The following is a 24,113-nucleotide window of genomic DNA, read 5'->3' on the forward strand; positions in this document are numbered from 1 at the left end:
TGCCAACCATGTCCTTTTTTGTTTTCTATGATTATAATTTTCTAAGCCATAACTTGAATGCTACTTTCTCTTCATAAAAGCTTATTTCAGATTAATTTTACTTTCCATCCAAGTATATGAAAAATGCATTGTTTTCTAAATATGCTTTTGATTAATTCCTTATATTCTTGTTTGAATTCTGTGAGAAAATGGGTTTAATATATTTCAAGAAAGGTTATGTGCAGAGAGTTTTCTGATTAAAAGGCTATCTTTTTTGACATTAAGAGAACTTGTTATATCTACTTCCCAGAAGTATTTTAAGAATTAGAGAGACTCAACTCTCCAATATATGAGGTGTAATCTTGCCTGGAGGTGGGTGACAAAAGAGATAGTCCATGTACTGTGATATGAAATAAGACTTAATAGCTTTTGAGTACCTTTGAAGAGAAGCTCATTCCATTTTTCTCTCCTGAATTATTTTTAAGTTGCCTGGACTTTGGATATAGGATTGTGTTATCAAACACTTTAGAATTTAACTAGAATTTCTACAGAGCTGGCCTTATCAGAATTTGTGAGATATTACACCATCGGATGTAGTTGCTGAAACCAATTTCCATTTTTGTAAAAGTAGGGATTCTTTTTTTTTCTGTATTGAACTTCTGTTATGAAACATGACTAAAAATAATACCTTTCATGTTGAACATTTCTTTTTAAAGAAAATATCTTAAGTCCATTTATAACCATAAAATGTATAATTAAATAAATTATCTTCACAATATGGTTGAAAAATTTTCTGTATCCTCTTAATATTTTGCCCTCATAATTCCTACAAATTTTTTCCACTCCCTAATATGGAGACATCTGTATTATATCCCCTGTTACAACATTTGATGTAGTGTTTTAAGTTTAAAAGAATTAATAATATGCTTCCAGCAAAGAAAAGAAACCATATCAGAAAAATCTCCAGATTTTTTTACCTTATACAAGGTAAACAAATAACATTTTAAAATTTAGAAGCATATTCACCAGCAGAAGTTTAAGAAAGTATCAAACATAACAAAAATCATCAATAATTGTACAACAGTGAAATCAGGTAAATTTTTTTTGTTGTGGGGATCAAACCGAGGGCCTTGTGTATGAAAGGCAAGCACTCTACCAACTGAGCTATAGCCTCAGCCTTATACCCAGGTAAAATAACAAAAGGTATCAGAAGATGCCTCAAATTGTATCCCCCACTCTGTCCACCAAAAAATGGTGAATAGACATAAAATGAGGTGTAGGATCCTAGCCTCCACAGTAATGATTTTCAATTGTAAGACACAATACTTATGGGGAAGTATATTGGCAACTGAATAGAAAATAGAAAAAAAATAGAAGAATCAAACAACAAGTACCTACTATTTCATCTCTCAGCAAAAATAAAAACATAAGAAGGCTAACATTTTGCTTTATCCAGTCAGTAAAGACAGTGGAAAGAACAGCTGAAGGTGACTTAGAATATATCTCTAGATTTGTGCAGAGATCTGTACAGGCATTGTTGGAACTATTGAGGAAATTTGAATGTCAATACTATACTATGGGTTAGATGTAGTTTTTCCCTCAATAATGCATTTATTTACTAGAATGCTAGTCTTCAGTGTGATGATGGTGAGGTTAGGGACCTTTAACAAGTGGAGACTATTGGAGGTCATTACTGACTACTCCACACTCTCTGACTTCTTATCTCAGCATGTAATCTCTATTTCACATAAGAATTAGATCATTGCTGAATATGCACTCTAACCTTGATGTCATTTGCCAACAGATCCTTGACAGAGCTACAGCTATGCTGTTTGGATTTTAAGGCTCCTAAACTCTGGTCTAAGTAAACTTTTTTTTTGTTTTAAGTACCTTGTATTCAGTATTTTGTTATAGAAACAAAAATAGACTAATAGACACTATATTTCATAATGGTCTTTATCAATTTATACCAACCTTAAACTTTATTACTGTGATTATTATATTTCATTTATGTGAGACGAATTTTTTTGTGTGTGTATGTGTGTGAAATGCATGCAGAAACATTTAGGGATGCAATGTTATTATCATATGAGTTAAAATACCTTGAAGAAGTGTGTGTGTGTTTGTGTGTGTGTGTGTGTAGACAGAAATAAAATGAACAAAGAAAGCATATATGGCAAAGTATTAATAATTTTCTAAATTTAGGTGAATGATATATTAGAGTTTATTTTGCTATATGTAACATATTCATAAGATTATGCTATCATTCAAAATAAGAATCTGAATAAATCAAAAATTATAATAACAAAGAAAAATATTTAGGAAAAGTATATACTGTATAAGACTTTATAATTCAATTTTACCCAAAATACATTGAGTGATTTGGAGGATGAATATGCAAGTGAATAGCATTATATGAGATTCTGATTTTAAAAGATCTTTCAGCATTGCAGAAAAAGGATTGTGTGAGTGATTATATGTTAGAAAATTGAGTATGAGGTGTTTGCAGTAGTGCATTAAAGAAATATGTAAACTGGAGTTATAGTAGGGATTAAATAAAGCTTTAAAAATGCATTGACTTATTCTATAAGTAGATCCATCATAATTTGTTGATATTTGTTTGATTGTGCTAGGTGGAGAAAGAATGAATTTTAGCTTTTGTATAAGAAATGGACACATATCATTTTATATAAGGAAATGGACATATATGCCATGAAGTTGAGAGACAGTCTTATAAGATGAGGATTACAGGTTTGTTGTATATTAATTTTCATGCACTTTTTAAAATTTTGAGTGAGTTGTGTGTTTGGTAGTTTGAAAGTGAAGAAGATAAAAAGTGAAAGAGGCATTTATTTGGAAAAAATAATCATAGAGATAAAATTTACAGCAATTGAAATCCCTGAGATCAATTGAGAAAAATGATAGAATATACACATAATTCTAAAATTTAGGAGATGATTTTGGCTAATCCCAAAACTTTGAGCTAAAGTAAAAAAAGATAAACCTTCAAAAAGAGTAACAATGTTGTAGGAAGAAAATCAGGAAAGGATGGAATAAGAGATGTTTCAGGGATATAAATATTTCAAAAATAAAGTAATGAGCTAAAATGAAGAAAAGAAAGGAATATGCATTTTTTTCACCTCCATTCAATGTTGCCTGGAATTACTAGTTGAGCAATTAAACAAGGAAAATTAAAGGAGAAAAAAACAAAGACATACAAATTGGAAAGCAAATAATAGATGATATAGTTTTGAATATTAAAAATTTAAAGGATCTCCTAGGGGAAAAAAGCTGTTGAAACTAATAAACATGCAGTGAGGTTGTATAAACAAGGTCAGTATACAATACCCAAAATTTAATTTTAATTAGCAAACTATTCAATGTAACATAGCATGAAAATGAATAAAATACATAGGTATAAATTTAAGAATAGTGAAACACACACTAAAGTCTTCTAATCATTGCTGAAATAGAGAAATATAAAAGAATGAAAAGGTAAACCACATTCATCAATCAAAAGGAGAAATATTATTTTTTAAGATCAGAGTAATCCTCACATTGATCAATAGATTTAATGCAGCATTGCAGCTATAGCTTTCCAGGAAAATTCATAGGTTATCCTTAAAATTCATATGCAAATACAAAAAAAAAATTATAATAGCTAAAATAAAGTTGAAAATAACAAATTTGGAGAAGGCTTACTTACCAGTTTAAAAACTTACTTCAGTTATACAAATACAAACAGCAGGATACTTGCATAAGTATAAACATGATACACTAGAATCATATTTAGAGTACAAAAACAGTTCATACAGGACTGATATGGTGGCACGTGACTGCAATCCCAGCAACTAGGGAGGTTGAGGCAGGAAGATCTTGAGTTCAAAGAAAGCCTCAGCAAAGGCAGAGGCACTAAGGGACTCATTGAGACCCTGTCTCTAAATAAAATACAAAATAGAACTGGGGATGTGGCTCAATGGTTGAGTGCCCCTGAGTTCAATGCTTGGTACCCTCCAAAAAAAAAAACCCAGAAATAGTTCACACACTTATGGTCAATTGATTTTCAGAAAGAGTGCAAGATATATTAATGGGAGAAATGGTAGTATTTTAAATAAATAGTGCTGGGACAAATGGATAGATGAAAGAATGGAGTAGAACTCCTACTTCACAACATAGTTACAAATTGACTCAAAATAAAACATAGGCACAAGTGTAAGACACTCAATTGTCAAACTCTTTAAAGAAAGCATAGGACTAGAATTCTCATTTCTAAGATGACTCAAAATGCCGAACTGACAAAAGAAAATGTAGGTAAATGGGATTGAATTAAATTAAAAACTTTGGTACTACAGATCATAACATTAAAAAAGTTACACAGAAAGTGTGTACAAATCTGTATCGTTTAAGGAACTTACATCTATGATAGATTAAAAAATTCTTAAAACTCAACAATATAAAATAAATAATTGCAAATAAATAAAAAGTTTTCATTGGCATTTCTCCAAAGAAGTCTATACATTATTTAATAAGCATATGAAATTATTCTCAGCACAATTAGCCTTTTGGACAATGCAAATTAAAACAAAGGGATAGTAGTTTTCACATACTACGATGTTTATAATTAGAAAGGCAGATCATTTCAAGTGTAGGTAAGGGATTTGGAAATCAATTACACTGTTGATGGAAATGTGAAATTGTATAGTTGTTTTAGTAATGTTTTCAGTCACTCAAGTTGCAAAGCATAGGATTACCCATGACCCTACAATTACACAACTAGATATATATCTAGGGCTGGGGATGTGGCTCAAGCGGTAGCGTGCTACCCTGGCATGCATGCAGCCGGGTTTGATCCTTAGCACCACATACAAACAACGATATTGTGTTCGCCAAAAACTAAAAAAAATAAATATTAAAGTTCTCTCTCTCTCTCTCTCTCTCTCTCTCTCTCTCTCTTTCTCTCTAAAAAAATAGATATATATCTAAGAAAGATTAAAATATGCCTCACAAGTACTTGTACATAAATGATTATTATTACATTTCCATAATGTCTCTATTATGAAAATATTCCAAATGTCTCTTAATTATTAGTGTCTGAAAAATTATAGGGTATCTATACAATGGAATATTAGTATACAAAAACATTAATACATGTTACAATATCAAGATACCTTCAGAAAGTTATGCTAAAAGAGTCATTTCATATTATTCTATTTAAGTTACATGCTAATAATAAGAAAACTTACAGATACAGAAAGAATAATAGTAATCACTTAGGCCTGAGTGTGTGGATGGGATAGTGATTAGCTGCTGGCTAATGCACATAAAATTTCTTTTAGTAATCATAAAAGTGTTCTAAAACTTATTATGGGAATAATAGCATATCTATGCTAAAATTATTGAACTATACACAACAAATGTTTGAAGCTTTGATATGTAGATTATATTTCAATGAGTATATTTTTTAAGAAATATCAATATCTTATATCAAGTCTTATAAGAGCTTAATTTAGAAAAGAGCAGAAAATTAACCATTAAATCTAGTAAGATAAAGTCAATTGGTTATATTGACAAGAGGCACTTTATTGTCTGCAAGTGATGAAAGTGAAATTTTTGTAATTTAAAAATTAATTAGAAGTTTTGGAGTGAATATAATAAATGCAAGTATATGTTCAATTATATTTTTCTGTGAGAAAGAGCAGATAAAATGCTTGTGGAATCAAGGCATAGAAAGATTTTGAAGAGGTGATTTAAATCATACATTTTAATCTATGCTTCTATGAAGTTTTCAATAATCTAGTAGAGAGGAGAAAATGCAATGTAACAACTGCATAAAATTATGTAAAAAGTGATATGATTCAAAATAAGTTCAGAGATCAGCTTGAGGTTAAAGTCAAAAGAACAGTTGTTCTATTAATTTTCAAGGGAGAAAAAAAATAGATGAGCTTCTGGTGAAAGGAGCTTGGGAAATATACCAAAAATAAAATGAGGTCGTTTTTGTTTAATGGAGCCTTCCCTCAATGAAATTTGAAATAAAAACAAAAAGCTGAGGGAAAAAAAAATGTTGCTTGTAGATCATTAAAGTGAAATACAAGTTAATGAGTCATTCACAAACAAGGAGAAGAGAGATACAAAATTTCAAGGTTATAGGGTCATGTTGAATACCCATTAGAGAGTAAAACAGCATCATTCAACACAGTTTTTAAACATCTCCAGCAGTAATGCAGATAGAGCTTAAGTATGATCTACTAGCAATTATTGTAAAGCATGAGTTAAGCAATGGATAACCTGATAACAACAAGGGCATGAATTTATTCAAGAAAGTGGAATATAAATTGGGTAAAGGAGAAAATAAGGAAATAAGGTAGTGAGGCTTAATTGCAGGAAGAAGCACTGAGTCTGGCAAGGGTATTAGAGGATTTCTTGGGCAGTGAGTTGAGAATGAGTCACCTGAAAAGATGTTAGTTGGAGATTACAATGTAAAATGCTTCAACAGAAATTTTAGAGGTATGCAATTACATGTAATAAGAGGAAAATAGCTCTAATAATGGATATTGAAAATATGATTAAGGAAATAATTTTTAATATCAGGATGTCAAGAAACTGAAAGTTCAGTGCAGATGGTGTAGCCTGTGAAGAATACTACAAAAATGGTGTTAGGAGGAAGAACAGAAGATAAGGAGATCAAGTGAACAAGGAGGGAGGAGTAGGAGTAGGAGTTCCATAGGGAAAGATAAGTAAGAAAAGCATTTTTTTCCGGATTCAAAACTATCTTGGGTTTTTGAAAGGAAAAATAAGAAAAACAGTTTAGAAAAAGTAAAGGATAACAAGGAGAGCAAAAACACTCCGCAGTCTAGATCTTAAGTCCATGGTATGTATATGTGGGGCAAATTTTGTAATGTCTTTTCTGACAGCATGGTTTTAGTCAGAACAAGAAGATGCAATGGTATTCTGAGAAGAGTGTGAATTGACTCACATAATATTCATTCTTCTCCTTTTTCTTAAATGAACAGATCCCTATTTCATTGAGGGTGATAGTGTGCCCAGTTGAAAAGACTTTTCCCAACTCTCTCTACAGAATAGAGCCATAAGACATTGCCCTGGTCAATCAGGTATAAGAGAAAGTGCATGGTAGTACTTCCAGAAAAAGCTTTTTCTAGCTAACTCAGTTTATGTTTTTGATTTTCAGCTTTCCCATCTTAGATCATCAAGGAAGCCACATTGTCAGGTTAGAGAAATCAAAAGTCCAAGTCCATTCCTCATGGAATCTTTGAGTCATCATAACAACACCACTTTAATCACTGACTTCTTATCACTGGAGATAAACACACTTAACGTTTGGTTACATAAATTCCACTTGAATTTTGTCTTAAGTACAAATGGAGAAAATCCTGTAAATAGAGTTTTATTTTGAGCTTTCAAAGTCACACAGGCAGGATTTGGTGAGGTTGGCTACAGTGGTTCCTTAGTCAGTCTGGGTTGATGTAAAAAAATTGCTACTGACTGAGTGGCTTGTGCAACATTTATTTCTCATAGTTCTGGATATCAGGAAACCAAATTAATTGTATCAGCAGATTTCCTGTCTGGTGAGGGTCTGTTTTGGTCCATAAATAGCTGTCTTCTCACTGTGTCCCCTCATGGCAGAAGAGGGATGAGGTAACTCCATGGAGTCTCTTTTACAAGAGCACTAATCTAGTCATAGGGACCCACATTCATGATCTAATAATCATCTTCCCAAGTCTCTGTCTCCTATTAGTACCACACTTGGGTTTAGGATTTCGACACATGAATTTGGGGAGACACAAACATTCAATCTCTAATAGATTAAAAAAAGGACTATGCTTACAAATATACAGAAGAGTCTAGATTTGAGATTCCATAAAGAAAGGTTGTCTGGAGTTTCTCTCTTCAAATGACATCTATCATAAGAAAGTATTTGAGGCACAATGCAATTACCTACAGCATTCCCTTAGAAGGTGAGATGTGCCACTATTAAAATTATTGTCCGGATATTTTGCTGGAATTTATAGGGACACATGGAAGCAATCAGAACTTCAGAGTATGTGGGATGTTTGCCAGAATTTTCCTAAATAGAAAGTTATTTTATGAAGTACCTTGAGGATTTTTCTTCTTCTCCCTGGGGCAAAAGTAAACATACCTCACCAGCAGGATGAACAATGTTTAAAAGTTCACCACATTGTGCTTTTCTATAGATGCTGGTACAGGTAGGATAAAAGAGCAAAATAAACACAAATGAGTTAAGTGGTTGAATTGACAAGGACAAAATCAAAATAAGTTCAAGGAAATACAAGGATAATAGTGGTAAACATGCTGTAAATTAACAAATTAGGAAATACAAGAAAAAACTACAAAATAAATCTGGGTTCTGATTCCTTATAAACACTAATGAAATACTTAAAACTTTGAATAGCTCATAATAAAGAAATAAAAGTCCAAATATAATACATTATAATTCAAAGTAGGAAAATGATAGGAAAAACTAAAATAATCTTGTGAATATTTTGCCAACCTAACATAAATATGATACATGAGTTTCTTGGAAACCACTAATTAATAAAATTGAAACCATATTTAAACAGATGAATAATTCAGAAGAAAACTGAAGAAAGTATCAGATTTATACTCTAAAATATTTATGATTAGTTGGTTCATGGATGACTTTACAGAAAAGATGATTTTGCACATTAGCATTTACTGAGGGCTGAGGTGACTTTGAAAATATATATTAATGCCTGGGTCTAATCCCCAAACATTTATATTTTATTAATCACTTTTCAACAAACTCATTCCTTTATAATCAAAAATAGTGGGAATCACGGAATCATAAGATTTTTATCTATATAAAAAGCATAATGCTGTTTCAATGTTTTATTGTGAGTTTCAAATGAAACATTTCATATGGAAATGTGTAGGGAAAAGTATCTAACCTACTTCATTATGGCAGCAAAGTCAGGGTGTTCAATATTTCATTTTATTTTTTCTCCTGAAAATTAATTCTTTAGAATTTCATTTTCTTTTGGGTTGTTTTGTTTCTTCTTTAAAGGTATAGCCAAATATCTTTCTTATGAAATTTAGAGCTAATTATAATAACTGATGTTGTCATACTAACAAAAGTTTAACATATTTAAAATGAACTTCTACTTTTACAAACTTTGATGTTTAGACTGTTTAGTTCATTTCCATTCTGTGAGTTGCAGTAAATAGGATATAACATCTGAAATTCTTCCATTTAGAGTGATTTCATTAGCTGTGGACTTTTTTCTCTTCTTTTTGTTGTTGTTGATGTTTATATGTATAGCAGATGGCAACAATCATAGAAATCAGTACAGCAATCAAAGGGATCAGTGGTATGATGCATCTTTGTCAGGGTTACAGCATGCATCCACTGGGAAAATAGCGACAACATCTGACGGCAAGTGCTGAATGCTGAATCTGCTTAGTAATCAGACAGGATCAAGACCCAGGGTGACCCAGAGCTCCAGATGAAATAAGAGAGGATAAAAAAGGATGCCAGAAGTTTATTTGCAGCAAGTAGAGTACAGAACAAGATGCATTTTTTTGTCACTTCAGTAGTTTGGTGTTGAAGGCGTTCTTGATAGTTGTATATTTCTTGGGATAAGATAATGAATGCATGAGCTGTAGCAAAGGTAGACATGGATTTGGACAAGAATATTCTTAACTCCTTACTAATGAGCACATTAACACACTCTGAAATTTGAACATTCCCAAGAAAACATCTGAATTCAAATCGTGTAAATTCTCACCATGTTGTTTATGTAAACTTATCATGGGTAGGTTTACTGAAAGTTTTATTGCAGATTTCTATAGAACTTCTAAAGTGTTTCGAGATATATATATATATATATATATATATATATATATATATATATATATATATATATTATTTATTTATTGCTCATCCTTTTCTTATCCTTTTGTCCTTATACAATATGAAGGTGAAGGCTTCTAAATTTTAGGTCATCAGACTTTTCTTCATTTCACTTTCCCAGCAGTGGTCATATCTTTCATTGTTATAGTTTTAACCTCAATGTATACAACAGTCAATTGCTGATTTATAGTTCTGATTGCTCTCTGATACATGATTTAAGGATATCTTCAAATTTACCTAATAACTGACATTGTTTACCTAAAAAACACACATTCTGATTTTTGTGTCAGTTAGTATAATTATCACAAGTAAATTCTCAAGAAGACACTTGGCATTTTGTATCATTTCTAATACAAATTCTCTTCTCCAAATCCAATTACTTCTCATCTCTTTGTTTATGAAGTTTTATTATGAGATAAATGACTTACCTTTTTTAAGAATTTTCAATTCATTTAAGCCAAACTCTTTAAAAATCCAATAATGTGATATTTGAATTGGCTTATCCATCTTTAATATATAATTCTTATGCATACATCTATTAGAAAAATTCATATGTAGACTGAAAATCATTCAAAATCATAAGGGGCTATGATTCTTGAACTTCAGCAAGGAAGAAAATATCTCTCTTATTGGGAAGAAGGACAGCAGACCAAGTTCAAAACCACAAAGAGAAGTGAATATTCTCAATTGCAGAATGCAGTAGTAGCTGCCATGTCAAATTCTGTTAAGTAGTTAAAATATATAATGTGAAGTTGTTTTCAGTTCTGTGAACTGAAAGAGTAATGATGGTTTGAAGGAGAAGTAAATTTACTCTTTTTGTTATACAAATACAAATGTATACATACACATACTCACATGATATGTTCTTCCTTAATACAGGATCAAAGGAGCAAAGTACTGAAATCACATAGTAGTCACAGTGTTGTTTTTTAATTAATAAACTTTTAGAGTGCTTTCAGTTTCTAGTGATATTGAATGGAATTTACAAAGTTTTCATCTACCCTTGGCATCACAGGTTCATACCCTCCTCCATTATCAAGATCTCCCAATGAAGTGGTACATTCTCAATAATTGATGAAGCTATATTGACACATGGTTTGAATATTTTATATTATGGTCCAATTTAGAGTCAGATATTCTATGAGTTTGGACAAATAAATTATTACACATATCTACTATTATAGTATCAATCATATAGAATAGTTTCACTGACTTCAAAATCCTCTGTGGTCCACCCAATCATTTATTATTCACCTCTAAAATAGGCTATATTGTAATCTTCTTCTTATCTCCGTATTTTTACCTGCCAAAATGACATATCGTTTGAATTTTATTGTATGCAGACTTTTCAGATTGGCCTCTTTTACTTAGCAGTATACATTTAATCTTTTTCTTTGTCTTTTAGTGTCTTGGTATCCCATTTTGTTTTAGTTCTGAACAATATGGGTCCACCACAATTTATTTGTTCACTTACATGATGAAGGATATCTTGATTGTTCTAAATTTGGACAATTATGAATAAACCTGCAAGAAACATCTATATGTAGGTATTTGTGAGACCATGTTTTCAGTCTCTTTAGGTACATACAAAAGAGTGAGATTGATGGATAGTATAGTCTGGTAGTCAGCTTTTCATTGCTGTGAGATATTTTAAAAGAACTAATAGTAACAAGATCAATATCCAATGGAATTATGTCTAGCTGTACTTCATGGGCTTCTGTTGCCTGATATTGTTTTTTCTCATGTATGTATTATTATTAAGAAGGCATTGTCTAGTTTCATCATTATGTGATATAATAATGACTTCAATTACTATTACCAAATGTAAATCTATTCATCAAATATGGATTCTTATGTCATTTCTTGGTGTATTCTGTCTGAGAAAATAACCATGGAGCAATAATTTAAACCTTCTAGAAGAGATTAATAGAGAGCTGGATTAAATTTTCCATTTTTTACAGTCAGATTATTGTGAAAGAATTTGGGAGATAGGGAAAAATGGCTCAAATTGGTACTGTAGATGAGGGGGAAGTTCTTGACCCATGGAACAAATTATTTTCATGAGGGCATTAAGCCTCTTTCTGGACACAAGACTTTGTGGAACATCCTCAGGCCTGAAAATTCATAATCACAAAGGAAGACATTATTAAAGGCCTCATATAATACAAAGCTTCATATAAATGGCTCTAAGACAAATTTTCTTTTAAATATAGGAAAGAGCCAAGATAAGGTTTGTTGCTATTTTTGTTGTGTTAATTTTTAAGTTGGTGGAAATTATATGAATTAGCCAAGGGAAGCTTGAATTAAGAAAGCTTGAAACCTGGAGCAAAACAGAACCATTCAGCAGTTTATTTGGAAAAGAAGAATTTAAAAAGGAGTTGTTTGAAGAGACCTTTTGTCTCCCAATTAAAACAGTCACTTCTACTGAATGTCTTTTCCAAGAGTCCAGTATTGTGTTTTCTATGTATCTTGAGGCTAACGACTTTGTTACTTTCCATAGCATCTGGGACTCTGAAAGGGAGTGTAAGTGCCCTTCTATAGCCTTATATTATAGCTACAGCATTTGTAGAGAACTATGTGAGTTTGATTTATATTTTGGATAACTGAAAAGCAAGATATTTCTAGGGATTTTATCCTAAGAAAGAAACTCCTAGACAATAATCCTGTAGTTTATTTATTTATTTTTATTTTTTGGTACTGGAGAATTGAACTCAGGGTCACTCAACCACTGAGCCACACTCCCAGCCCTATTGTGTATTTTATTTAGAGACAGGGTGTCACTGAGTTGCTTAGGGCCTCAATAAGTTGCTAAGCCTGATTTTGAGATTATGATCCTCCTGTCTCAGCCTTTTGAGCCACTGAGATTACAAGTGCGTGCCACTGTTGCCTGGCTCCAGTAGTTGTTATGAATTTGATTATGGTTACTTCTGAGTTCTGCAGACTTGGACAAAGTTGTATATTTGGGCAATTCTGCTGACTCTTGCTTGGGTCTCCTTTTTCATCAGGGATATGAGATAAAGGATGAAAAATAGTTACATTCCACTGATCTGCATCACTTATGATGATCACAAACTCCCACTGCTTTTCTCTCAGTTGATTACAAGGAGCACCATAGGTAGCCAAGGGGTTTAGGGAAGGAATGATTTCCTCTAGCATCGTGGCATCTTAAAAAAGGACTGAGGTTGGAGAAGGCCATTTCTACCTGCAGGTGCAAAAATGTCAGATGAAGAAGAGGGTCTAGGGTTGGAATATTCCTTTCCTTATGCCAGAGGATTCCTTTGAGGTAAGCACTAGGCTATTTGTTACCTGGGTCTAAGTGTCTCAGAGACATAAAGTGTGTGGGGAAATAGCAGTGAGGTATACAGTAAGAGAGAAAACAAATAGTTCATTACACCCACTTAAGCAGAAAGTCAATGAAACGACGATGTCCTTTTTATAATGGAAAGGAAACCCTAGAGCCTCTTCCTCCAAAGGGGTTTACTAAAATAAGGGGATAGACACAAATGATGGGGTTTTGTTTATTTATTTATTTTGTATTTTTCTAATTTTCTAAAAATATTTAAAAAGTTAAAACCACAAATTACCATCAACACTAAAGAAATGAGAAGCCTTAGGAATAGACCCCTGCAAAACACAAGTTTTTTCCAGAATCACACCTGAATGCTCAAGACTAGGGAAGTGTGGTTTTAGTGAATAATCACTTCTATTGCCCTAGGTGAACTTCCACCTGGAATAGGAGTTTACACCCCAAAGAAATTTAAGTATGGAGAGACTTGGCAATCACCTGCAATCAAAAAATAAAGACAGCAAAATGCACAATAGAAGATAATATATCTATCTCAAGTTACTCTCTAGGTGTCCTGTACGCCAAGAACCTTTCCAAGAGTTGGTAGTTATTTTAGTTAGCTTTTGTGTCACTATCACCAAAAGACCTGACAAGAACAATATAGAAAGGGGGAGTTCATTTTATCTCACATTTTCAGAGGGTCAGCTAACGGTCATCATACTCCATAGCTCTGGGCCACAGGGGATAAGAACATCATGGCAGAAGCGCATGACAAAGGAAAGCCTCTCAGGACATGTCAACCAGGAATCACAGATAACTCTGCTCATCAAAGAGAAAATTTACACCCAAAGGCGCACCCCCAGTGACTTACCTCTTTCAGCCACTGGCTGCCTGCAGTTTCTGTTCTAGCCAAATAATCCAAATCAGTGTATTAATCCATTAATTGCATTTATCATTTCACCTCTGAAAATACTTGCATTGTCTCACACATGAGCTTTTGGGGACACCTCATATCTAAACCGTAACAGTGGTGGTCTTCATACCATCCTATTTATAATGCCAACTGTTTTATAAGACCAATGGATTTCTTTGATGGTAAGACCCAGTACACTGACACTGAGGTAAAAGAATGGCAGACATTTTTATTATTTACATCTCCAAATGAGAAAAGATGCCTGGTAGAGTTACCAGGAGGATCACATGTGAAAATGCTATAATAGCAATCTGGTACTACAAAGCAAAGCTGACTTTTGGCAATAGTTTGGGGTTACATAGGTTACTCAAGGGGTCCCCTTGAAGTGGCCAATTTGAAAAATTTCACCCGCACCAAAGTCTATCCCTACTTGTCTGATATTTGTCCTCCAGGCAACTTAGGGTAAAAGTATTTTTGCATGTAGTATGGGATTTTGATAAGAGAAATGCTTAGATATAGACTTAACTACTAGAAAAATATTTGGTTTCTAGTTAAGATCTCAAAATTGGATCAATGGAAAAATTAAAAATGAAAACAAAAATCTGTATTCCAATGTTTCAGGAACAAAATAACCTCAATATATTCCAACAGATTTATAAGCCTGGCCTCATATGTGTTTTGAGATAGAATTTGTACAAACTATGATCTATTAAATACATGCTTAAACATAAACATAAAATGTATCGGGGTTGAAAATATAGAAAAGGCAAGAAAAAATTATCTAATTTGCATATCAACAAGAAACTCTGACCTTGGTCTCTAAGAATTCTAAATAAAAAAAAAATCCTTCACGTTTTCAGAATTCTAATTATAAGCAAAGAGAAAACAATAAGAGTAAAAAATTTTTAAAGAAAAATAAACTACAAACGTAGGAAAAGAAGAAGGAAAGAGTGAGTAAAGGAATGGATGGAGAGAAGAACGTAGAAATCACCATAAGCAAAGTAATAGAGTTAAGAAGGATCAGGATTGGATGCCAGAAAATCTAAGATAAAAGATAATGGATTGATTGGAGCAATCCATTAAACATATGTGCAAGACTGAGGGTATAACTCAGAGCTACAGTGCTTGCCTAGCATATATGAGGCCCTGAGTTTGATCCTCAACACCATACACACACACACAAAAGAACAAAATAAAAATGAGTTCATGATAATGGTAATAGTATTTGTATTTGTATATTTAATCATTATTTTTGTTTTTTATTTCTAAAAAAAATTCTACTAGTAAAAGCACAGGAGGCAATTAAGAAAAAAAGTGTTATAAATCATATAGTGAAATAATAATGACACATTTTTCATTTTAGAAAGAGATACTGATTCAATTCTACACAGATTGATACCAAGCTTTAGTGCAACTCCCAACAGATTATTTTTTTTAATTTGTCAAATAAAATAAAGTCAAATCCTTTATTAAAAGCTGCTAAATTATGAAGATAATCACATCTATTTTTTTTTAGATCTCCTTGTATGGTGACAAATTTATAGATTTGAAAATATTAAACCACTCTTTACTTCTCACATAAACATTTGATGCTGACCCATAATTTTCTTAATGTAGTGGTGAATTCTCTTTGCTAATATTTTATGCAATATCTTTACATCAATATCAATTATTGCTTCTTGCCTCAAATGTTTCTGTCCTATTCAGAGTAGATACTGATAGTGTTCTCGATTTATAAAAAACAATTAATTAAAGTTTTGTAAAAGTTAAAATTTCAAATATTTGAAAATATATGTAACTAAAATTATGTTTTGTCTCCTAAGTTCCTTTCTTATATTATGTTATTGGTATGTTTATTACTTATGCAAATTATAACTTTATAACAGTAAAAATATTCAAATAATGGAGAAAACAATCTCAGAGATTCAGGATATGGTTTAATAGCAAAATGCATTCAAATTTTTAATGAGGATCAATTATAATAGGAAGAAAGTTTAATAAAAATGGTATTAATTTGTGAACAGTAAATTTTTACTAAGAAAATAGTCTGAGAAGTACTGAGTAGGCCCGGAGTTGGAGTAGTTAATAACACAAATAAAATTCCTCTCCTCATGAAACTTAGAGACTATTTGAAGAAGCACATGTGTAAATGTATAATACATAAGCATATCAGTTAAGAAAAGTATTCTGGTGATTAATACAGCAATTGCAAGATGGAAACTTGCAATTTAAAGTAAGTGCCATCTGAATCACTGATTGGAATCTAAAAGGGTGGTCATGATTAAAACTGTATGGATAGTAGAATAAGCTCAGGAAACTTTAGATACAAATTCTTGTTTGTGATATAGTCCAAGAATGTCTAACTTCCTGTTTTGTCTAGTGGATTGTATTGGGGGCCAAAGAATAACAGAAGTGAACTATGTGAGCTTAGAGGTGTCAAAAAATGTAATGCAGATAGATTACTGAAAAAGACTATTTTATTCTAAATTAAGTAGAAAATTATTGGAAGGTTTGAAGATTGTTGTGCCTTGACATAATATTTTACAGGTTCAAGCTGACTACTCTTTTCCCAATTTCTTGTTGGAAACAATGTGGAAGTAGGGAGACCATTTGGAAGGCTGTTGCCATAATCAGGGTGAAAGGTTTTTGGTAGCTAGTTCCCAAGGTCATAGCATTATATTGATGCAATTTAAAATATGCATGTATTGAAGATAAAGCTCATTACAATTAATGATACAAGTGTAGAATAAAATGGAATGAAAAGTTATGAATCCAAGTTTTTCAATTAGCATTGTGAAATATGAATTTTCCATTTATCCACTCAGGAAGCTCAGTGAGTAAGTTTAAAAAACAAGGAAACATAGGAACTCAGTTTTCAAACATCCACTCTGATGTTTTTCTTTGTGGGTCATCCAAATAGAGACCTAAAAATTTGATTTATAAGCCTAGAGTTAATGACAAGTACTGGAGGATATATAAATTTTGTTGCCCCTACTACATATATTTGGCTTCTAAACTTAGAAAACTGAATAAAATCTTCAAGGTAGTTAATATAGATACAAAACATCAAAAGTCACTGGAAAGATGTTTTTTTTTTCTCATATTGCCACTGGAAAAGAATAAGGGGTAAATAATGATGAAGGTGAAGCCAATGAAGAATACTGAGCTGCCAGCCAACTAAAGACATCATTCAAGAGAAGAAAATGATCAACTGTGTCAAGTGTTTCTGAGAGGTCAAAACTCATGAAGGTTGAGAACTGTCAAAAGAACTCATCAGCATAGTGATCTCAGGTGATCTTGACATGCTGTCAGAATGGTATTCAACAATAAGCTGATTGATGTGGATTCAATACATAGTGTGAAGAGAAGTGAAAATCAAAAGTAACCACATTTGCTGTAAAGGGAGAAGAATGATAGGCCTGGAGGTAGAAGGAAAAGTGAAAGAAAAAAATTATTTCTGTGTTACAGGAAGATAGCACTAGTTGATTGCTGATGAGAATTATCTAATAGAAATTTTAAAAGATAAAGTTAGAAAGAGTTTGAATTGTTTGTGCCATGTACCTGAAATAGAAAGATATAGAAATAAGAATGAGTTGATCATTTATAAATTGATATCATGGACAAATTGGCCAGCAGTTCAAATATCTGCGTATGGCTGCCTTAGCAATTTGATCATAAACATCATATAACATACTTGCCAACTGCGTTATTGATAAACCAAGGAAATTCCTTATCCTTTTTATCCACCATTTAATTCTCAGAGAAAAAGAAGGAACTTTCCTATGCATGCTTAGGCTTCTATCCCCAATTTAAGGAACACTCTACCTTCACTGGAATAAATTCAGTAAAGAAGATTAGGAACTAGGAATAAATTGTATTAATCTTCCTCAACTCAAAGCAAACATTAAGTGTAGACAGAATTTTCCTCATACTAATTAGGTTTCAGAATATCAGAAATGTTGGTATTATAGAAATTTATGTATGTGTATTTATTCTGTAAATTATAGAAAAATATCATATACATAAAACATTACAGCATTTTGATGAGGAGATTTGCATCTCTTGTTATGTGATATTTTTAAATTTACAAGTTACCATACATAACTGGTAAAAACTTGTTAAAATTCTCTGAACTGAATATTTTGAGGATTTTAGATTAAAGACACAATCATTACATTGTGTTGTTTTGCTAGGAAGAACTAAATACAGAAAGATCTAAATAAAGAAACACCAAATAAAGGAACATAAGCGAAATAAATTATCACTGTACACACAAGACATATTTCACTTCATTTTCAAATTTCAGTAAGTTCAAATAAAATGATGATTTGATTGTATGATACTAATGAGTTATGGAAGTCTAAAAATCTGAGATTTCTGCAGTATTTCTGAATATGAGTGTTAGAATTGTGGGAAACTGTCTAAGGATAGGTGAAGAGAAACACTATATTTTGTGTCTGGGAATATTTACGTCTAATAAAACATATTGTACCAACATATGGTAGTAGCAAACAATAAAACACAGCTTTGTTTCTGATAGGTGACCCTGATGACTGTAAACACAATATTACGGTTATCATTCAAGCACAGTTAATAATTAGGACTGAAAGGACTTGGAATTTAAACTTGCATTGGTGATGCTTATGATAAAATTAATTTTATTAGATTAGAGAGAAAACACTATAAAAATGAGAAAACCCAAGGAGTCTGTGATATTAATTTACAATATTTGGAATCCTCATATTTGGGTTTTTTTGTTTATTTTCCATAATATACATTCTAATGTTTATTAAAATTATATATTTTCAATTAAGTCATATTTTATCTATCATTGGACCTAAGGGATATTTATAAAAACAAATAAAGCCCCCCAGATACAATTACTTATTCATTTCCCTATTTATGTATAATTTACATGGAGTTTTATAAGGTGTTTAAATAAAAGTGATGTCTGTACGTCAGCAGTGGATCATGGTTGTTGATGTTACTCATTCTCATAGATGTTACCAAAGCATATTTGTAAAGTGAAATGAGCAAGTAGGTTTTAAGAAATTTTAGACTATTAAAGACAAAACACAAAGTCTCCCTTAATGATGCATATTCTGCCTGGCAGTGGTGCACTCTCGTAATCCCAGCACCTCAGGTGTAGGGCATGATATAATATGTGGGGCATGGTGCATCAGAAAGGAGGAACCTAACTTGATGTAGGGCATGCAACATGTAGGGTATGTTGCATCAGAAAAGAGGAAACCTAACTTGCTGGCTGCTACCCACTTCCTGGTCCTGGGGCCACATGTGGCTAAGATAGGGCCCAGTGATCAGCCAGAAGGCATTGCCTGGGTTGTGATGAAAAAATCGGACCACCTATAGAATAGGCTCAGAAGCCTTCCGCCCTCGTGGACAGCTCATGCCTGTAGGATGGGTGTACATTTGAACTCTCCCCACCCTGCTGACCTTTATCCTGATTGGCTCCTGTACGTTATATTAGCTGTGTGTGCTTTGTCAATAAACTGAGATCCTGCTTTGACTGGTCTCCCTGAAGCATCTGATGGTCCTCCAAGGGAAGGCTGGTTGCGGGCAGTCAGTTGGCCTTTTCCTTTCTTGGCTGGTCCTAGTTGGGGTGTGCTCTCCCCATCTGTCCCGCAGGTCAGGAGGGAAAGAGGGCTAAAAACCCCGACACTAGGGGAGGCTGAGGATGGAGCATCATGAGTTCAAAGCGAGCCTCAGCAAGAGCAAGTTGCTAAGCAACTCAGTGAGACCCTGTCTCTAAATAAATACAAAAATAGGGCTGGGGATGTTGCTCAGTGGTCGGGGGCCACTGAATGTAACCCCTGGCACCCCTGCCACCCCCCAAAAAATAATACATATTATTTCCTATATAGGGACAGTAATTAGGATTAAAATTATGTTTTACTAATTAACAAGTTGTATGATCATATAACTTAAGAAAATTGGGGCTAATCTTTGTAACTTACAATTGTATCTTCTGTAAAAGAATGAGATAAGGGCCTGGGGATGTGACTCAAGTGATAGCCTGCTTGCCTGGCATGCGTAGGGTGCTGGGTTCGATCCTCAGCACCACATAAAAGTAAAATAAAGATGTTGTGTCCACTGAAAACTAAAATAAATAAATAAATATTTAAAAAAATTTTCTCTCTCTCTCTTTAAAAAAATGGCAATTACTATCAGTGGTACTTACCTTCTTGCAGAATATTTTATGTGAGTTATTGATATTATCAAATAATGAAAATCATTTAGGTGAAACAAATCAGTGCATAACTAATTTAGAATTTTAATGAGAATAGCAATTTTTTATATAGTCTATATTCTGGTATGGAATAACTTTTTATAAACTTTGAAATAAATTTTCATTTGATCATAGTTCACATATTTGTGAAGTTATAGCTAGGAAAATATACAAAGTTTTTCATGTATTTCTCTCACAAATTCAACTCCATAAACTAGCCATTCAAATTTGGGGACATATAAAGGAGACAAGCAAAGGAAAAGGTAACTAGACTAGAGATGTAGCTTAGTCAGAGATTGCTTGTCCAGCAAGAACAATAACCAGGGCTCAATCTCCAGCACAGCAAAAATAAAATAAAATAAAAGATTAGGGACAGGATCTGTAGCCTAGTGGCAGAGTGCATGCCTAGCAGATGTGAGGCATTGGGTTCAATCCTTAGCACCACATAAAAATAAACAAATAAAATAAAGGCATGGTGTCCATCTAAAACTAAAATAAATAAATGAATGAATAAAAATAAAATTTTAAAAAATTAAAAACAGATAACTAGTTTAGAAGTACATTGAGCCACAATGCAGAATTTCAATAAAAAATGCTAAATCATGTGACCCAGCCTAGAGTTGGCATCATGCCCTTGAAAGGGATTAGGGGATCCTACTGTTTGAGTTTCTCTGTCTCCTGGTTTGTTGTGGAGCCCTCAATAGGATACAGTTTCCTGTCATGATGTGCTGCCCTTTTCCAGAGCACTGGCCATCTACTCTTGGACTTGAAACTCCAGAATCACAAGGCCATATAAATCTCTCTTAATTTCCTAAGTAGCCCCTGTTAGTTATTTTCTTATAGTGATGCAAAGGTGACTAATACACGAGCCTTGTGCTTCCTTCTCCAGTCTTAGTTGAAAACCCTCTCCAGTCACTATTTACCATGCTGAATTACACTAAGCTCATGAAATCTATCTCAGTCACCTCTTCTTTGAAGTCTTCTATGATTATTTGAGATGGGGTAAGCTCCTCTTCTCAGATCCTATTGAGTTTTTATAATATGGCATTATTTTTTCAATCATCTTTACTAAATTGGGCTGAAACTGGGACAGGCCTGGATACTGATGTAAGGTAGTTTATCCATAAGCATGTCTGCTATATTAAAGGAGCCAAAGGTAAAAGGATAGAACTAGGGGTTTTTTGATATTTCTAAAAGTATTAGATGACTTATAACATCTAGAAAATAGTGGGCACTAAAATTGTTTGCTCAATTTGAAGAAAAATGCTATTCCATAATTTTGTAGCTTTTTATCTTTTCTCGATATATTTTTATTCTTGTTTCTAATAAAATACCTCCCTATTCAAGTTTAAAAACAAGTATCACATATCTTATGAAATATTTGCCTAAGTTTCTAAATAGTTGTTTTTTTTTCCACTTACTTTCTGCTCTTATAATAATCTGTAATGTTACAATGATATCACTAATTAGGTTTTAACGTAAACTCATACATAATAATAATAAATGTTCAGATTCAAGCATCCTTGTGATTATGTCATAGTTTCATTTTTTGTGCAAAATTAAAATAGTCTTATAACCTTTTGGACAAAAGGTATATTCGTACAAATTGAGTGTATTAATGTCTACTATCTTACTGTAACATTTAAAAGTAAGGAAATGGAGATGGAAATGTGGTATAAAATGTACTTAGAACAACATAGTTTTTTTTTCTGTTAAAGTTTATGTAAATAAGTAAGAAAATTCTGGAAGAATAAAATAGGTCACAGAAATATACAAAAATAAACTAAAAATAAGTAAAGTAGCATTGATGTCTGTCATATTTGGAAATAAACTTCCATTATTTAATCTTAATTATTTGACTTTTCATTGTGTGAAGATCAAAATTGTGATGATATTAGATATATTATATATGGGCTTTACCCTTATTTTCAAAAGTACATCATCATAACTACAGTTAATAAAGTCAACCAATGTGCATACCATTTCTACAATTTTGCATATTGGACATTTACTTCTGTATGACACTTTGTCATTGAATATGGAAATACTTTGCCTTATTTAATTACTAGATCCTATATATTTGTTACTAATTAATTATATGTACTTATCTTTTTTAGTTTTGAAATGTTATCCCATTACTTAGTTTTATGAGTCAAGTCTTATTCTTGTTCACCCTAACATTATATGAACTAATAATAGTAAATATTTGTTTTCTTCCTTTTTATGAAACAAACATCTATTACACAAAAACTAGTGAGAGGTGTTTGTCAAATAATTCACAATTATTTTAGTATTTAGCTAAAATGCATTTTATTGTGCTAAAGAAGTCAAAGTTAAAGTAGATGGTTTATGCTACTATAAGTTATAATTTGATTTACAATAGAGATTTGGAAATTCATGAGGTATTAACCTCATTCCCAAGTTGACGTCTTTAAATATACCATACGAACTAGTGTATCATTTATCCAAGGTATCAGTAGCTCTAAAAACATAAAATAAAAAAGTAAGTAGGTATAATACATAATAAAGATGACACTGGAATTTAAATTCAAATGTAAAAATTAATCCTCAAGTCTTCCTTAAAATATGTTTTGAATTTTTGCTATATTTTAGAAATAAATTAATTAAAAGAGATAGAAGAGAAATAAATTAATTAAGAAGTTGCATCACTCTCATACCTTTTTCTCCTTATCAGGGATAAACAGATTTTATGTTCACTTTTAGCAAGTGTTTTAAGAGGGACAAAAACTATTGTATTTGTAGAAGTTAAAAATAATAGCAAATTTTTTTCTCATAATTATTATCTTTTCAATAAGCCTTTAAAAATGATATTTGATTCATCCACAATTTAATCCTTCCAATCAACAATCCATTTATTACAAAAATTTGAATATGTACCATGTGTGAAACTTTTGTGTGTAGTGGTTAACAAATGCCCTCCATTTAGGAAAAGTAAAGACCAAAATCCAGAAAATGGATTCATTTTGGCCTATGTCACTGAAAAGCTGCTTGGGATCAATATACATTTATCCCGTTGACTAGTCTACTATGAATTTCACAAGTTATCACATTATTTTAACTTTGGCTCTTTGAATTTTTATTTTATTATATTTTATTTATTTTTAACTATTATTTAGTTAGTTAACTTAGTGGAACTACAGGCTATTCATTTTGGTCAATAAGTTGACCACACATGAGAAGCTGGTAAGTGCTATATTGATGGATCATTTTCCAACCATTTAAAGAGTGGGAAAAAAAAAAAAAACATCAGCACGGTGAATTAAGAGGAAATATATATAATCTAAAATACTCATATAAATGCATTAGGTGGATTTCAAATGACAAATATTTCAGATCGAATTGGTCTTTAGAAAACACTAATTATGAGTGGTGATTTGCACACTCCATCTATTAATTATTTTATTTGTGAGGTCAAATCTTACTGATTCATGGAACAGTAAATTTGTCAAATGTATTCAAAGAATGAAAAACAGCTTTAGTAGAGGGCACTCATAATCTTCACAAGACATTTTAATGCTATTGAGAATTTACTGTCTGTTGATAGAAATTAGCAAAACAAAATCCACCTTGTGGTACTTCACTTATAAATGAAGATTATTAAAATGTTGTATACTTTTATTCCTATGTTTAAAATATAGCCTGAAATTATATTCTTCTTCTGGCATCTTTGATAATAAAAAATTACAGTATTATCAAGAAAGGCTTATTAATGTTTATGGTTTGAAAAAATAGTTGTAATACTTTAATTCATGTTTACATT

The sequence above is a fragment of the Callospermophilus lateralis genome, unplaced genomic scaffold (genome assembly GCF_048772815.1).
Source record: "Callospermophilus lateralis isolate mCalLat2 unplaced genomic scaffold, mCalLat2.hap1 Scaffold_43, whole genome shotgun sequence".
NCBI lineage: Eukaryota > Metazoa > Chordata > Mammalia > Rodentia > Sciuridae > Callospermophilus > Callospermophilus lateralis.